At 46.6% G+C, this 13,032-nt stretch overlaps 1 protein-coding gene across 1 annotated transcript in view; it reads left to right on the top strand.

The window, feature by feature from the left end:
- Window positions 1–13,032, top strand: part of LOC119388327 (run domain Beclin-1-interacting and cysteine-rich domain-containing protein) — a gene marked incomplete in the record, with an annotated part of 358,140 nt that overhangs the window by 27,606 nt on the left and 317,502 nt on the right.

Below are 13,032 nucleotides of genomic sequence, written 5' to 3'. Positions count from 1 at the left end.
TCACTCAGACTCACACTCACGGCTCGATCTGAGTCTGAGTGAGTCGACTCATGAGTCCGCTAGCCTATAATTAGCCATTTTCGACCATAATGTCAATGCTCTTTAATGCCAATATCTCGCATAATCGGTGCGCTACTAAGCGCATTTTGATCTCGTACCTTCAAAGACGAGTTATCTGAGTTTGCAGTTCAATAAGGATCTTTTTATTGAAAGAGATGACTCACACATGATATTTTGATCAGTGACTTCCCGTGAAGAAGTTTGCCGGGGTTGGTCAAGGCACCTCCTCCCCTTCTCCCTCCTCACCTCATGCCTCTGATCAATAAATATTGAGCTGACGTATGAACGATAGCGCGTTGAATTATGTGGGAGCATACGCGAGTATAAACGTGAGCCGACATAAGGCTGATAGTGATGCTGAACTTGAGTAGATAAGACCATAGGTCGGCAAAAAATGTGGAGCTCACTCAGACTCACTCATGCAATATATTTTGCCCTTAGGGCTCACTCGGACTCGCACTCACCAAAATTTTCCTCAACCGGACTCACACGGACTCAGACTCACCAAAATTTTTCCCAACCGAACTCACTCGGACTCAGACTCACAAAAACTCTACTGACCCGGACTCACTCAGACTCAGACTCACGTCTTGATATCAGTCTGAGTGAGTCTGAGTGAGTCGACTCATGAGTGAGTTCGCCGACCTATGGTGGAGACCTTCTTGGTCGATGTAGCAGAACAGGCTGCTGTAGTGCTGGCATTACTGGACACGAAACGCACAACGGTGTACACCGACTCTCGAGCGGCTGTTAGGGCGTTTGCATCGGGATTGATAGCCACAGAGGCAGCCAGAATTCTCCGCAGCAAACCCCCCTGAGACACTATTCACCATATAGTCTGGTTTCCCGCTCACATGGGACCAGACGTACTGCCGGGTCGCCTGAACCCAAACGAGATAGCCCACGACCGTGCGCGAGGTTTCACGAGCCGCGACGGGGTGGCCTCTCGGGTGAGTTCGGGAGAGCTCGTCCAAAGTGATCCTCTCGTTACTTTCACGAGAGAACATCTCATTACAGAGGAGAGCGACAGACTTTTCCCTTTCCCCATTATAAGCTCCACAGATCACAAGCAAGCACGCTCCGCATGCTCCAGACGGGGTCTTACCCCTCTAGGGGCTTTCTGAGCATGCTTCATTCGGATATTGATCCACGTTGCCCAGATTGTGGTGAATTTCACTCTTTGAGTCACATGCTCTGGCAGTGCCCTGCGTTACAGGATTTTAAAAGAGAAGAAGACTGGACGACGGCAATCACAGACCCCAGACAAGACGTCCAGCTTCAGGCTGTCCAGAGGGCTTGTGAAAGAGCGGAGAGGCATGGCCTCTCTGTTCCGACATGGGACTAGCCAACGGCTGGGTGGGGACCTACCTAGTTGGCCCGCTACCTTGCCTTTCAGGACCACAATAAAGTTGTTTGTCTGTCTGTCTGTTGACAGCACATGTTGTGTGCACTTCTTCCGTCCTTTGTCCTTTTTGTGAGCATTGCTCAATCCTAAGCATGAATTCATAGTCAGTGTCTGTTTTTAATTGTCCTCAAAATGATTTTCTTAAATGGCGAGACCTATATGGCAAAACTCGCCCCATGGGAACATGAACCATGGAAAGTCTGGTACAAAAGATGCTTAACCCTTTGAGGGTCATATTTTTTGCTGTATGTGACCCCCCAGGGTCGATTTTGTTTATTGCTGATTTAAATTGTTCGGGCGATTCTAAAAAAAAAAAAATGTTGCAAGTTCTTCAGGCGACAATAAAGTTATGAAAATTCATTTGTGTAGTTGCATGCACATGGTTTGTTCATAAGTAACAAGAGGAATTCTAAAAAAAGCTTTTACAATTTAAAAAAAAATGGTACATTGTACTAAACAGAATTCACAGGAGGGTTTCGACTTGGGCTTGTTCGTGATTCATCTTGATGGGTACTGATGCACACAAAAGACAGGGACACAAGAAGGAACATACATGGACAGACGAAGCGCAAACTAACAACAGTTTATTGGCGGGAAATGTGACCTTATATATGCCACAAAAAACACTCATTTCGTATTACGAAGGAAGCAGAGACAATCTAACAAACACGTGTAGTACCAGTGAGATATGCTATTTCTTTGGCTGATAAAGAGATAGATGGTATGCTGATGCATTTGTCTTTGAGACATGAGATATTGTGAGCTTCCATGATTAGGCGTGTGGTTTCCTTTTTGCTCTTTGCAACTACAGTGCAACTTTGATAATCAGGTTTGCAACCACATTTTTCGCAATGAATGGCCAGCCACCCCCCTGTTTTGTTTTTCACGTTGTATGCATGCTCGTGGAGGCGGTCGTTTATGCAGCGACCTGTTTGACCGATGTACATGCGGTTACATGTCAGCGGAATTCGATACACAACCCCTTCAATGCAGTTTACATATCTAGTTTGACGTTTCTTTTTACATGATTTCATTTCTTTGCAGTTAGGGTCCGTCATTTTGCACACTGAAGTGAGTTTGGCTGGCGCAGAAAACAAAAACTTTCACATCAGCTTTTTGGGCAATCTTCTTGATGTTGTGCGACACTTTATGAATATAAGGGATTACAACAAATTTTCTTTTATCCCTCTCCTCAGAGGCGGGGGGCAAGTTCGATGCAGAAGCTTTTACATTTCTAAGTAGCTTCTCAGCTACGGAAATACGAGAACTTCAGCGCTACGTGGACCGCGCCACGGAATTTCTGTGGCAGCTGCAGCTGAAACAGTTACGGAGCCAGCTTCGCAAGAAGGAACCTTCTGCTCCGAAGTGCAACGTGCACCTTCCCGAACAAGTTAATCTGCTGGATGATGTTAATCGTGTGCTAACGCTCGGACCGAAATTCGCCGTACAAGAAAAAAGAACCGGGTGCACCTTCCCGAACAAGTTAATCTGCCGGATGATGTTAATCGTGTGCTAACGCTCGGACCGAAATTCGCCATACAAGAAAAAATAACCTCACCGGAATTGCTTTCCTACGTCATGCAAGTTTCACATTTCACCTCCGACGAAGAATGCCAAAACTGTATCTCGCAAGGTGTGCACATTCTAAATCGGTGTAATGAGACGGACACTCCGCTTCCTGTAAAACGCATCGTACGTTATTTAACCGATAATGCTCTGTGTGCTGCAAGCCGACAAAGAAGGCGGTTTCGCAGTATTAATTACTGGCGCTTACAGCGAAAAAGCAAGACAAGCGATATTGAAATCCTTTAACCCGCGCGAAGGAATTTCAATCAAGAAGCAGAAAAGTGAAGCTAAAAGACTATGCTCGCGGTTAAACCTAGCGCAGTTAAAGAAAAGTGTAGACAAGAGTTCCAAAGATTATTTTGAAGTTTTCTTTACCATCAAAACCCACAAAGCGTACGCCCCATTTAAAGTCATTGTGTCGGAAGGGGACATTTGGCAAAAGGCATTCGGTCTCATTTTACAAGAAAAACTGAAACTCTTGCCCGTCAAGGACCCGTTTCTCATTAGGAACTCCAAGGAGTTTCTAAATTTCATTAGTTCATTCACAGGCAGGAACCTGAAAGGTTTTTCCATAGATATCATCGATCTATATTATAGCTTACCCCATAGTGGTTTACTAAGCTGCGTTGAACGAGCCATTGAAAAGTTCGGTGAAATGGCTTTCCAAACTGAATCGGGCATCTCTAACAGCCATTTTTTAGAATCACTCCAATTCTATTTGAAGTCGACTATGGTAAAATGGAATGACACATGCTTTCTGCAAAAAGCAGGCATCTGCATAGGCTCATGCATAGCCCCCATTCATAGTGATTTGTTTTTATGTGAACTTGGCAACGGCGCCTGCCGCTGATCTTAGCTCCACGACTGTGTTAAAGGTTTTTAGATTCGTTGACGACTACTTGCTTCTTTTACAATGTGACGCGGCATGTTTAATTTGCTCATGATTCCAAAAATGTCCTTGCACTTGTTGAAAAATGCTTAGACCCGTTGCATGTCACTAACGAACTTCCCAGCGAAGGAAGTATTCCTTTTCTAGATGTAAAACTCAGCTTTTCAGAAAACCACGTCTGCTGGGGCTATGGACCCCGAGCGAATAAACCAATTCTTCCTTTTAACTCAGCGCACTCGAAGTTAGTGAAAAAAGGAATTGCCAATCTTTGTCTTAAAAATGCCCTGGAAAAATTCTGCCCCCATCAAATGATTCAAAGCTTCTCTCAGCAGACAGCGCGTTTATCACAGGCAGGTTACCCTGGTGAACTGGTCGTTAACGTAGCTGAGAAGCTACTTAGAAATATAAAAGCTTCTGCGTCGAACTTGCCCCCCGCCTCTGAGGAGAGGGATAAAAGAAAATTTGTTGTAATCCCTTATATTCATAGTGTCGCACAACATCGAGATTGCCCAAAAAGCTGATGTGAAAGTTTTGTTTTCTGCGCCAGCCAAACTCGCTTCAGTGTGCAAAATGACGGACCCTAACTGCAAAGAAAAGAAATCACGTAAAAAGAAACATCAAACTAGATATGTAAACTGCATTGAAGGGGTTGTGTATCGAATTCTGCTGACAAGTAACCGCGTGTACATCGGTCAAACAGGTCGCTGCATAAACGACCGCGAGCATGCGTCGCCTCCGCGAGCATGCGTTCAACGTGCAAAACAAAACAGGGGGGTGGCTGGCCATTCATTGCGAAAAATGTGGTTGCAAACCTGATTATCAAAGTTGCACTGTAATTGCAAAGAGCGAAAAAAAAAAACCACACGCCTAATCATGGAAGCTCACAATATCTCATGTCTCAAAGACGCATGCCATCTATCTCTTCATCAGCCAAAGAAATAGCATATCTCACTGGTACTACACGTGTTTGTTAGATTGTCTCTGCTTCCTTCGTAATACGAAATGAGTGTTTTTTTGTGGCATATATAAGGTCAAATTTCCCGCCAATAAACTGTTGTTAGCTTGCGCTTCGTCTGTCCATGTATGTTCCTTCTTGTGTCCCTGTCTTTTGTGCGCATCTGTACCCATCAAGATAATTCACAGACGTACAAAAATAAGTGTGTCGGCTGCTTGACTCACTTGCAGCAGAGCAACCAGCACACACGCATCCAGCATAGGCACCCTTTCTTTCACTGCCGTGACCTGACTGGCAAGGCTAGTCATAGCGTGTAACATAAGTTGGCTCGCAATCGTGAAGGGCGTTTCACATGGATATGTGCGGCCTGAGTGTGCTAATCAGGCGGTGTAGCCTATTATGAAATGAAGGAAAGATGATGTCTTTTAAGGGCTCGTTTTTCTTTGTTAGGCACAATATTAATGAGAACTAACAGACATCAATGCCAAGGAAAGTATAGGAGGTGTTATTTGTAATAATCAGGATATAAATGTGAAGAAAGTAAAGGGGACGAAAAGATAACTTGCTGCCGGCAGGGACCGAACCTGCCAGGGGCGTAGCCAGAAATTTTTTTCGGGGGGGTTCAACCATACTTTCATGTATGTTCGTGCGTGCGTTTGTATGTGTGCGTGCCTATATACGCAAGCAAAATTGAAAAATTTCGGGGGGGGGGGGGGTTTGATTCCCCCCCCCCCCCTTGGCTACGCCCCTGGAACCTGCGACCTTTGAATAACACGTCCGATGCTCTGCCACTGAGCTATGACGGCGGTCATCCTCCCGTCCACTTTATGGAGTATGTATGTGCATTTAAGCCTAGGAGTATTAGTCAGCGCTGATCGCAGCCATGGCGGCGAGTGTGGAACACTCTTTCTCTGCCTGTTGGCATCACATAGCATGTGATCTTTTAACGCGGTAGCGTTAGAGAGCTCGTGTCGCAGAAATTCCGCTGTCGGCGTCGGCACCGTTGGTTGTGAGCGAAAAATCATCCGTGAGCGAAAAATCGAGAAAGTAGCAAATAAAATAAACGATAAAATCTTCGGTCCCAATGAGGATCGAACCCGGGCCGTTCGCGTGGCAAGCAGGTGTCTTACCACAAAGCCACGATGTTGCTTGCAGCTGCTTCGGACAAAAACACTACATAAATGTCATGTAGTGAAAGGAGTCTCGACGCATTTTGTTCGGCAGGTGTCACGACGAAAACGAGCCCATACGGTAGGCGCATTCGCGAGGCCATCAAACGAAAAACGCCGGGATAGTGCAGCCATCGCCGCTAAATACACACACGAACTTTCAAACAGCTTTAAAAATGGACAACTATGTCCATCTAGAGGAAAACATATCAAGCCAACGCAGCAAACGCTAGATAATGTGCTGCCATCTGTGAGGCATTGTGAGAAATATGTCGCGCCTTTTCATGGCTTCCGAGAGGGCCGGCGCGCGGCGGATATCTTGGAGGCCATGCGACTCTTGCTTTAGATCGAAAGCCTGTAAAATTCGCGCGCGTGCGTGCGTGTGTGTGTGTAACAATACACATTAATAAGTATGCACTTAGTGGTTGAAGTGCGCACTAGGGGCCGGATTTCGCTATCGCGTTCAACTCTTAAAGGCGAAGCTTAAGGGTCCCCCAATTTTTTACGAGCTGGCAGCTGACCAAGCCGGCAGGGACTGAACCGAGCCGGCAGGGACTAAACCCGCGACCTTCACGTTATTCAAAGGTCGCAATTGGGCCCATTGTTAGCCTCTTGGGGGGTTGCAATTCACCTGATCCAAAGCTTATTGCAAGAGGATTATCATACTTTTGCTTGCGCATTGACATCCTCTGTATGATGGACCTTTCTGTGAATGGAAACGGCTCTCGGTTTTTACAGGCATGCCGTGATGGAGCAACATCCGGTCATCTGAGCTACACACAAATTATTAATTAAAGGGCCCCTCACCAGGCCACATAGCAAATTTTAGTTAGACGCTGGAAGTTGTTGTGTGCCGAATGAAGAGCAATATGCCACAAGAATTTTTCAAATCGAATCATTACGAGCTGAGAAAAATAATTTGTAGCGGCGCGAAACCATGATGCGAGGAGGCGAGTTTCAAACCCTTGCCACTCGCCCCGTGTAGCCTCAGCAAGCCAAATCCCTTGCCTGCCCTCTTCACTTGACACATACGCATGAACACGTCATGCGCATGCATGGTCACGTGCGCGTGACGTGCCCGAGCCAGCCCGAGCACGCGAGCGGCGTTGCACGGCCGCTACCTTTTTTTTTATGTAGCAGCCGTGGGCGTTTTGTCGGCGTTCTCTGTGGTGTACTGCCTGTTTCTGCGGGATGGGCATGAAAGTTGAGACATTTTTACGGGCACGAGAGTGGCGGTATCATGAGCCAGTGTCGCATTAACGTTTACTTGGACGCGGTAGAATAAATGAGCATAATGAGTGCTCGAACGCGCCAGAACATTAATTTCGTTTCCAGGGCTGGCGTCTGCTCGATGCGCTAACCGCGGGGACACGAACGCATGTGAAAGGGAGGCGCATTAGCCCCGCATCTCGCTGCAATTCACGAAACAAAATGAAAAAGACGCACACATTCCCTTTGTGTGTCTTATTATTTCTCTCAAGTTTTATTAATCTATTCAAGCAACAAATTGCACAAACTACACATGTCGTGTGAAATAATTATCGCAGTGTCACGTGCTACTGTTGGCGACGTCAGAGCAGTCTTCTACGTAGAGGAGCGACGTCACAGCACTACCATCTACGTAGGGCCTTTTTCTCATGTACGTCATCCCCTCATTCTCTAAAGCGCGCGCCCGCGAGAGGAAGGGCAAGCAGCGTTCACCTTGAAATCTGACCCATTTCCGCGGCGCGTAGCGTTGCAAATTTTGGCAGACGTGATCGTGAGCGCCGAGTGTATGCATTGCGCTCGTTAGCTCAAAATTGTCAAACCTGGTGAGGGGCCCTTTAAACTGCTCAGCGGAAAAATTTAGACACAGTACACATAGAAAAGACGAGGACCAGCGCAGACTTCCAACTGATTTTTATTACAAGGACGCACAAATATATAGGCTACAGACAAAGATAAGATCACATGCTTATCCAAGAGCACAAAAACCAAACAAACTAAAAAGCAAGATAACCCCCCCCCCCAAAAAAAAAACCAGAACAGATCACCCTGGAACACCACGTGGTGAAGAATTCAAATACGCCAATTCTTTTTCTGATAAGAATATGGATGGTCTACTAAGAATACGGATAACAATATGGATGGTCCAGGGTGATCTCTTCGTTTCTGGGGGTGGGGGCAAGATTGACAAGATTGACTTAGCAAGATTGACAAACTTTTGGAAGGCGCCTTAGGTAATTCGGTTATTAAGGTTTTTCGTTATGTGGACGGTTACTTGATTTTTTGTAGTGGTGAGGACTTTGAAACGGTGGTAACTTAAGTGAGCGAAAAATTTGAATTAAGTGGAGGAGGGCTGAACTTTACTAAAGATGCCTCAGAATAATGGAATACAATTTCTAGACATTTCCTTAACGTTCCAAAAGAACCACGTGTGCTGGCAGTATTCCCCTACATCTTCGAAACCGCTGTTAAATTTTTCGTCGAAGCACTCGAAGGTTGTCAAAAAACGGCATCACCATGTCTTGCCTTAAGTGAGCCCCCACCAAGTCGTGTGAGCACAAAATGAGTGATAGCTTTAACGCACAGGTTACGTGTCTTTTAGATGTAGGGTATCCTCGTGATGCAGTGGCCACTGTCGTTTCAGTGGCCACTGAACGGTTAAAGAAGTCCATTGTGTTAAGTCCAGGCATGGTTGCAGAAAGCGATAGGAAGAAACGTGACGTAGGTATACCGTACATTCATTGCGTATCTCACAGGTTAAAGAAAGTAGGAAGTAGATACGGCGTTAATGTCGTTTTCACGGCTGCCAATAAGCTAGGTAAGATTTGTGCCGCTGTGCAGAGGAAGAATGTCCGAGTAAAAGACAAGAAGCGGACCGATATTTGTTTCGTAAAACACACCAACAAATTCACTCATTGCCGTACGAGTGCGGTGTATAAGGTCCCTTTCAGCTGCGGCCGCTTCTACGTAGGACAGACGGGCCGATGCGTTAACCAGAGATTGTTGGAACATAAGAGATCGCTAACCGGAGGCTCACTTTCTAATCTATCGTTACATTGTCGAGATTGTAAGTGCACGCCAAAATTCGATGAATGCGCACTGTTGTGCTGGCATAGAAATAAAGAAACGCGCCTGATGATTGAAGCATGGCATATCGAGAATAGTGGTAGCGCATGCGTGAGCCAACCATCGATTAACTTGCATAAAGATGAAATCAAATGCCTTAACAGTTATCTTCCGCGTAGACGGCCACGCGTGCCGGATTGATAGGTTCGCCTGTTGCATGGGCATGCGCAGATACGTTTTCGTGCCTTCTTTCTTTTCCGCCGTTGTGCGTCTCTTCAGTTGTTAGTCGGCGTTTGTGGTGTCCTGACTTCTTTCTTGTGTCCGTGTTTGCACGCCCTGTCTTTTTAGAATGAATACTTACCAACTAGCTCAGCTCTCTGTTATTACAAGTGAAACAGCCTGGTCTTTTACAGCAAAAGCGGTATGTGGCTAGGTGAAACGAAAAACTGCTCGCCACATGTTTCGATAATGGTCTCCATTGGCTGCGCGGTTAGTTATGTCGTTCTCTATGTCACACCCAAGCGCATGCGCCGTCAGTGACGTCGTCTTTCTGTCGGACCAAGCATGCGCGCCATGGTGGGCGGATGCTTGGCGGAAGCGGCAGTGCCGGCAGAGTAGCGTCAACATGGCAATGGTGCAACACCTTCGGCAGGGCCAACACCCGCTTTCGGCAGGGGTTTCTCGAGCGGCACTTCAGCTGCGACGTCTGCGACCGCCTGTGGTTCGACAACCTGGCTACGATCCACGGGATCCGGTCTCAACAACGGAACAATGCTATAGTAGTACACTCTAGCTATAGAGGTACTGACGCGGTGGTTTCTCAGCTGCTACCGAAGTCGGTCAGTTTCGGGTCTGTGGGACATGCAAGGAGTAACTAATCAAAGGCAGTATGCCAAATGTAAGCCCCATTAACGGCTACGTTTACCCATCGATGCCTTGACATTTTCCCCGCCTCAACGTCGTCGAGGAATAACTAGTGGCCCCCTGTCTGCCCAAACACGGTCCATCCATTTCTGGCAGGAACGCAAGAAGGAGGTGTTCGCAATGACAACGCAACTCTGCAAGCCAACGGCATTTCCAACTTTGTCTGCCCCCGAAGTTCATTGGGATCGCTTAAAGGAACCCTGAAACGGTTTTTTGAAGTTTTGTCTATCGTTTAGGCAAGAGCATCCCCAAATCATTCGCACCAGCAATTAAAGGGACTGTCTACCGTCCTTCATCGCTTTTCTCTTTTGCACCGCCATAGAAAGCGTACCGTCTGAAGTGTCCAACCTTGCAGCGGTTTCTCTGGAAAGTGAGCAGAAATTTTTAAGACAGAATTTTTCAATCTGCGTTCAGTCTTCTTCCATTGGCGTGAAACATGCCCACAACACTGGTTGGTGGACGCGATGACGATTGTAGTTCCGGTAAAAATTAAAACCGAAAACACATGTGATTTCTGTAGGATTACTTTATTTTCGCTGAACACTATTGTAGTGAATGTAACAGTCATTTTCAGTGCGCTAGCGGTTAAATGAAGCCTTATTCTACGATTACAGAACACTTGTTTTTCTGTAATCGCAGTCTACGCTCTAAGACAAAATCGAGTATTTGGGGAGTATTTCTGCCACACAACAATAATCGTCATCTGGCTTGCTCGCGTTTCCTTTCTTGAAAACCCAGCTCTCGTCACTTTCCTGTCAAGAGTGCTATGTCACGCTGATAACGCGCGCGCCGTTCGTGACCGGGAAGTGCCGCGACCGCGGTGATAACGCGAGGAAAGTACGCGAGGTGGATGACGATTGTTGTTGGCAGAAACACTCCCGAAATACTCGATTTTGTCTTAGAGTGTATGCGTTTATTTTAGCACTGCTGCCGCAATGCAAGCCAAGTCGATTCATCAAAAAGAGCCAATATATGCGCGCCTTCACAGCGCAGCACATGTGAGACATCCTAACAACAATACAGCGGCACAGTACAGCCAGCGCGGAGAGCCGCATGACATAGCGCATGAGTTGAAGCAGAAGAAATCGAAGACGGCGCCGCAAGCAGCGCCCCCGGGCGCCTTTTTAGATGCGTGAGAAAAAAAAAGAAGGCAAGAAGTGTTCTCTGACGCAACCGAAAGGTGCCTCAAGTTTGTAAAATACAATGTCAAGTTATACATGTTTGTTTTTAAGCAAAATTAGTCTACTTTCGAGGATTTCTTGTCATACCAAGATGCGGCAATGTGGATTGATCCACATCACCGTTGGGTGACGCTAGCGGTCATTCTTTCATGGTTTTCAACATGAAATTAAAAATATAATTCCTTTTCTTTGGGGCAAAGCATGCTCATTGCCGCCGGTGTGAGGAACGATCCTTCTCATTTTCACCACAATCACAAAAATTTTTCTGAGCGGTAGACAGTCCCTTTAAGCGACTCGCCACGTACCAAGGCCGCTACGGACAATTATATCTATACCCTCCTCCTCACCACTGCCTTGCACCCTCAACTGACAGACACGCTGGCATCGCCGGCGATCACAGCACTCTCATGAGCGCACTCGACGGTTTGAGCTTCGCCCACTCACGGCCTCCGATATTGCGCGCCAACAGGTTGCGCACAATCTCGGAGGCCCGATGTGCCCGGCAGCACGCCGCTCGCGGAGTGGTTAATATTTGCTTCGACAGGTGCCGCCACACTACCAGTCGATCTTATTTTATTCTCCTGTAGGGCGAATCTGCAAAACTTTTACATATCATCTACATATCTAAAAACTGTACCAGCTGATATTTTCTTGGCCAGTGTTGATCGTGATTTGGTGTGTTCTTTGGACCAGGATATAGTACTAAAAGTTTTTAGATATGTAGATGACTACCTGATACTTTTTAAAGAACAACCTGGTTTGACTCACACTAATTCAGTGCAAGATCTTTTAGCGATCTTTGAACGACACGGGAAGAGGTTTAACCTTCACCTTCGAACTACCGGACGAGAATAGAATTCAATTTTTAGATATTAACCTTTCTTTGACACCAGATCACACGTGCTGGATGTACTCACCGCGAGCCAGAAAAGACTTGTTATTGTACGATTCTGCGCATTCCAAGACAGTTAAACGGGCCATTGGCATGTTTTGTTTGAAGGGAGCCTTGGAAAAGTCATGTGTTCACCTGGTACATGACAGCGTGAACATTCAGATTGCCAGGTTGATGAATGCTGCTGGTTACCCTACGGCAGTCGTGGTTGCTGTGGCGGAGAAGCTCCTCCAGAGGTACAAGGCTAGTGCGACTCAGGGGTGTCAAAGTCGTGAAAAAATGCGACCGGCAGTTGTCCCCTATATCCATAGGGTGTCGCATAACCTGAAGAATGTTGCCAATCGTTATGGTGTGCCGGTGGTGTTTTCTGCCCCATGCAAACTGGCGTCACTATGCCCCCGCATCGCCTCTGGAAATAGGAGCATGCAAGCTTGCACTAAAAGCCACGCCACTCAGTTCGTCGAGTGCTCGACGGGGGTGGTATATGAAATCCCTCTGACGTGCGGGAAAGTATACATCGGCCAAACGGGCCGGTGTATAAATGAACGACTAAGGGAACACCAGCTTTCGATAAAGAACGGACAAGGTTCTAATTTGCCTATTCACTGCAGCGCATGCCCGTCGGCTGCCTGTGGCAAACCGTGCCAGCCTTTGCTGGCAATAACAAAAATTTTGAGGCGTAGTCAGAACCAGTTGGCACGTGAGCTTGCCGAGGCTTTCTTCATCAAGAAAAAAAAGAGACATTTGCGTCAGTGATACCTCCATAACATTGTACGATAATGAAAGCAGGTTCCTCGCATGCGCATAGATGATTTTGCGGTTTGTGTCGTATAAATGTGCGTTTTGTTGTTCAATAAAATTCAGTCGCGAGTCTGCGACCGTCTTCGTTCACTTCCTTGTCCTTGTTTACTTCGCGCAGCACCTTGTTTCATGATGTTAT

This window comes from Rhipicephalus sanguineus, chromosome 3 (assembly GCF_013339695.2).
Source record: "Rhipicephalus sanguineus isolate Rsan-2018 chromosome 3, BIME_Rsan_1.4, whole genome shotgun sequence".
Lineage (NCBI taxonomy): Eukaryota > Metazoa > Arthropoda > Arachnida > Ixodida > Ixodidae > Rhipicephalus > Rhipicephalus sanguineus.
This window is presented reverse-complemented; position numbering and strand designations above follow the sequence as displayed.